At 37.8% G+C, this 4956-nt stretch overlaps 6 non-coding genes across 6 annotated transcripts; 2 read left to right on the forward strand and 4 right to left on the reverse strand.

The window, feature by feature from the left end:
- Positions 1 to 336: 336 nt before the first annotated feature.
- trnay-gua (transfer RNA tyrosine (anticodon GUA)) lies at positions 337 to 426 on the reverse strand. Its single transcript is given in 2 exon segments — positions 337 to 373; positions 389 to 426. It is a non-coding gene; the product is annotated as a tRNA-Tyr (tRNA).
- Positions 427 to 726: 300 nt separating this feature from the next.
- Positions 727 to 799, forward strand: trnam-cau (transfer RNA methionine (anticodon CAU)). Its single transcript has one exon. It is a non-coding gene; the product is annotated as a tRNA-Met (tRNA).
- A 773-nt stretch (positions 800 to 1572) lies between these two features.
- Positions 1573 to 1660, reverse strand: trnay-gua (transfer RNA tyrosine (anticodon GUA)). The gene is given in 2 exon segments: positions 1573 to 1608; positions 1623 to 1660. It is a non-coding gene; the product is annotated as a tRNA-Tyr (tRNA).
- Positions 1661 to 1957: 297 nt separating this feature from the next.
- trnam-cau (transfer RNA methionine (anticodon CAU)) lies at positions 1958 to 2030 on the forward strand. Its single transcript has one exon. It is a non-coding gene; the product is annotated as a tRNA-Met (tRNA).
- A 569-nt stretch (positions 2031 to 2599) lies between these two features.
- On the reverse strand, positions 2600 to 2686 carry trnay-gua (transfer RNA tyrosine (anticodon GUA)). The gene is given in 2 exon segments: positions 2600 to 2635; positions 2650 to 2686. It is a non-coding gene; the product is annotated as a tRNA-Tyr (tRNA).
- Positions 2687 to 4642: 1956 nt separating this feature from the next.
- trnay-gua (transfer RNA tyrosine (anticodon GUA)) lies at positions 4643 to 4729 on the reverse strand. The gene is given in 2 exon segments: positions 4643 to 4678; positions 4693 to 4729. It is a non-coding gene; the product is annotated as a tRNA-Tyr (tRNA).
- Between the last annotated feature and the right edge of the window lie 227 nt (positions 4730 to 4956).

The following is a 4956-nucleotide window of genomic DNA, read 5'->3' on the forward strand; positions in this document are numbered from 1 at the left end:
TGATTAACTTATTTTTATTTGATGATGATGATGATGATGTTGTTGTTGTTGTTGTTGTTTCAGACAGTTGTTGCCTTAGGTTTCATTCCTTCTTTTTATCCTCATTACCAGTAAAACCATTTGAAGCTAATTCCCCACACTTGACAACGTATGACACGTGGCTGCCCAGAGCAAGGTGAAAATGATTAACTTATTTTTATTTGATGATGATGATGATGATGATGTTGTTGTTGTTGTTGTTGTTGTTTCAGACAGTTGTTGCCTTAGGTTTCTATTCCTTCTTTTTATCCTCATTACCAGTAAAACCAGGTAGGAGAAAAAAAAAAAAAGGGATTGTCCTTCGAGCCGGAATTGAAGCCAGCGACCTAAGGATGCTAATGTGTTCCCACTACAGTCCTCCCGCTCTACCAGCTGAGCTATCGAAGGAAGGATGGGAGGGTGGCTCTATGAGGACAATACACAATTCAGCAAAAGGCTGGCAAGCTCAGCTGACTGCAGCAGTCAATAGCTGCCACCACTGTTTTTCTTCTTGTTGCGCCGAGTGTGCATTAACAGTGCTTCCAGAACACAGGGGCCAGTGGCACAGTGGATAGTCTGACTACACATCAGAAGATTGTAGGTTTGACTCCAGCCTGGCTCGCGACTGTTGTTTGTATGCGTGTTTTCCCCTCAGCTTTGGAAATTTGTAGGACAGGGTTGATAAATGGCGACCCTCGAGGTGTCTCTGCCTCCTTAGCGCAGTAGGTAGCGCGTCAGTCTCATAATCTGAATGTCCTGAGTTCGATCCTCAGAGGGGACAGCTTCTGTGTGTTTTTTTTTAATAGACTATTTTACAGCTGTTGGAATGAAATCTTTGTTCCCAAGTAAGACCATATTGAACATTTTTCGAAAATTTATTAAAGAAAGAGCATCCCATTGGAGAATGCAGGTATCGATTCCCGCTACTTCTCGCATGCTAAACGAGCGCTCTACCATTTGAGCTAATTCCCCACATTTGACAACGTATGACACGTGGGCTGCCCCAGAGCTAGGTGAAAATGATTAACTTATTTTTATTTGATGATGATGATGATGATGTTGTTGTTGTTGTTGTTGTTGTTGTTGTTGTTGTTGTTTCAGACAGTTGTTGCCTTAGGTTTCATTCCTTCTTTTTATCCTCATTACCAGTAAAACCATTTGAGCTAATTCCCCACACTTGACAACGTATGACACGTGGCCTGCCCAGAGCTAGGTGAAAATGATTAACTTATTTTTATTTGATGATGATGATGATGATGTTGTTGTTGTTGTTGTTGTTTCAGACAGTTGTTGCCTTAGGTTTCATTCCTTCTTTTGTATCCTCATTACCAGTAAAACCATTTGAGCTAATTCCCCACACTTGACAACGTATGACACGTGGCTGCCCAGAGCTAGGTGAAAATGATTAACTTATTTTTATTTGATGATGATGATGATGATGATGTTGTTGTTGTTGTTGTTGTTGTTTCAGACAGTTGTTGCCTTAGGTTTCATTCCTTCTTTTTATCCTCATTACCAGTAAAACCAGGTAGGAGAAAAAAAAAAAAAGTATTGTCCTTCGAGCCGGAATTGAACCAGCGACCTAAGGATGCTAATGTGTTCCACTACAGTCCTCCGCTCTTACCAGCTGAGCTATCGAAGGAAGGATGGGAGGGTGGCTCTATGAGGACAATACACAATTCAGCAAAAGGCTGGCAAGCTCAGCTGACTGCAGCAGTCAATAGCTGCCACCACTGTTTTTCTTCTTGTTGCCGAGTGTGCATTAACAGTGCTTCCAGAACACAGGGGGCCAAGTGGCACAGTGGATAGTCTGACTACACATCAGAAGATTGTAGGTTTGACTCCTGCCTGGCTCGCGACTGTTGTTTGTATGCGTGTTTTCCCTCAGCTTTGGAAATTGTAGGACAGGGTTGATAAACGGCGACCTCGAGGTGTCTCTGCCTCCTTAGCGCAGTAGGTAGCGCGTCAGTCTCATAATCTGAATGTCCTGAGTTCGATCCTCAGAGGGGACAGCTTCTGTGTGTTTTTTTTTAATAGACTATTTTACAGCTGTTGGAATGAAATCTTTGTTCCCAAGTAAGACCAGATTGAACATTTTCGAAAATTTATTAAAGAAAGAGCATCCATTGGGAGAATGCAGGTATCGATCCCGCTACTTCTCGCATGCCTAAACGAGCGCTCTACCATTTGAGCTAATTCCCCACATTGACAACGTATGACACGTGGCTGCCCAGAGCTAGGTGAAAATGATTAACTTATTTTTATTTGATGATGATGATGATGATGTTGTTGTTGTTGTTGTTGTTGTTGTTTCAGACAGTTGTTGCCTTAGGTTTCATTCCTTCTTTTTATCCTCATTACCAGTAAAACCATTTGAGCTAATTCCCCACACTTGACAACGTATGACACGTGGCTGCCCAGAGCTAGGTGAAAATGATTAACTTATTTTTATTTGATGATGATGATGATGTTGTTGTTGTTGTTGTTGTTGTTTCAGACAGTTGTTGCCTTAGGTTTCATTCCTTCTTTTTATCCTCATTACCAGTAAAACCAGGTAGGAGAAAAAAAAAGAAAAGTATTGTCCTTCGAGCCGGAATTGAACCAGCGACCTAAGGATGCCAATGTGTTCTAGTACAGTCCTCCGCTCTACCAGCTGAGCTATCAAAGGAAGGATGGGAGGGTGGCTCTTTGAGGACAATACACAATTCAGCAAAAGGCTGGCAAGCTCAGCTGACTGCAGCAGTCAATAGCTGCCACCACTGTTTTTTCTTCTTGTTGCGAGTGTGCGTTAACAGTGCTTCCAGAACACAGGGGCCAGTGGCACAGTGGATAGTCTGACTACTACATCAGAAGATTGTAGGTTTGACTCCTGCCTGGCTCGCGACTGTTGTTTGTATGCGTGTTTTCCCTCAGCTTTGGAAATTTGTAGGACAGGGTTGATAAATGGCGACCTCGAGGTGTCTCTGCCTCCCTTAGAGCAGTAGGTAGCACTTCAGTCTCATAATCTGAAGGTCCTGAGTTCGATCCTCAGAAGGGGCAGCTTCTGTGTGTTTTTTTAATAGACTTGTTTTACAGCTGTTGGAATGAAATCTTTGTTCCCAAGTAAGACCAGATTGAACATTTTCGAACCATTTATTAAAGAAAGAGCATCCATTGGAGAATGCAGGTATCGATCCCGCTACTTCTCGCATGCTAAACGAGCGCTCTACCATTTGAGCTAATTCCCACATTTGACAACGTATGACACGTGGCTGCCCAGAGCTAGGTGAAAATGATTTAACTATTTTTATTTGATGATGATGATGATGATGTTGTTGTTGTTGTTGTTGTTTCAGACAGTTGTTGCCTTAGGTTTCATTCCTTCTTTTTATCCTCATTACCAGTAAAACCAGGTAGCGAGAAAAAAAAAAAAAAAGTATTGTCCTTCGAGCCGGAATTGAAACCAGCGACCTAGTAATAAATAAATAAAGACAGGGTGTTAACTAAGTAAATAATAAAGACAGGGTGTTCAACTAAATAAATAAATAAATAAATAAATAATAAAGACATGGTGTTAACTAAATAAATAAATAAATAAATAAATAAATAATAAAGACAGGGTGTTAACTATATAAATAAATAAATAAATAAATAAATAATAGACAGGGTGTTAACTATATAAATAAATAAATAAATAAATAAATAAATAAATAAATAAATAAATAAATTATAAAGACAGGGTGTTAACTATATAAAATAAATAAATAAATAAATAAAAATAAATAAAGACAGGGTGTTAATTAAATAAATAATAAAGACAGGGTGCTAACTAAATAAATAAATAAATAAATAAATAAAATAAAGACAGGGTGTTAATTAAATAATAATAAAGACAGGGTGTTAACTATATAAATAAATAAATAAATAAATAAATAATAAAGACAGTGTGTTAACTAAATAAATAAATAAATAAAATAAATAAATAATAAAGACAGGGTGTTAATTAAATAAATAATAAAGACAGGGTGTTAACTAAATAAATAAATAAATAAATATATAAATAAATAATAAAGACAGGGTGTTTAATCTAAATAAATAATAAACGACAGGAGTGGTTAACTAAATCAAATAAATAAATAAATAAATAAAATAAAGACCAGGGTGTTAATTAATTAAATAAATAATAAAGACAGGGTGTTCAACTAAATAAATAAATAAAGACAGGGTGTTCAAATTAATAAATAAATAAAAAATAAATAAAATAAATAATAAATAAATAAAATAAATAAAGACAGGGTGTTAACTATATAAATAAAAATGATTAACTTATTTTTATTTGATGATGATGATGATGTTGTTGTTGGTGTTGTTGTTTCAGACAGTTGTTGCCTTAGGTTTCATTCCTTCTTTTTATCCTCATTACCAGTAAAACCATTTGAGCTAATTCTCCACACTTGACAAAGTATGACACGTGGCTGCCCAGAGCTAGGTGAAAATGATTAACTTATTTTTATTTGATGATGATGATGAATGATGTTGTTGTTGTTGTTGTTGTTTCAGGACAGTTGTTGCCTTAGGTTTCATTCCTTCTTTTTATCCTCTTTACCAGTAAAACCAGGTAGGAGAAAAAAAAAAAAAAGTATTGTCCTTCGAGCCGGAATTGAACCAGCGACCTAAAGATGCCAATGTGTTCCACTACAGTCCTCCGCTCTACCAGCTGAGCTATCGAAGAAAGGGTGGGAGGTTGCTCTTTGAGGACAATACACAATTCAGCAAAAGGCTGGTCAAGCTCAGCTGACTGCAGCAGTCAATAGCTGCCACCACTGTTTTCTTCTTGTTGCCGAGTGTGCGTTAACAGTGCTTCCAGAACACAGGGGCCAGTGGCACAATGGATAGTCTGACTACACATCAGAAGATTGTAGGTTTGACTCCTGCCTGGCTCGCGACTGTTGTTGTATG

The sequence above is a fragment of the Acipenser ruthenus genome, unplaced genomic scaffold (assembly GCF_902713425.1).
Source record: "Acipenser ruthenus unplaced genomic scaffold, fAciRut3.2 maternal haplotype, whole genome shotgun sequence".
NCBI lineage: Eukaryota > Metazoa > Chordata > Actinopteri > Acipenseriformes > Acipenseridae > Acipenser > Acipenser ruthenus.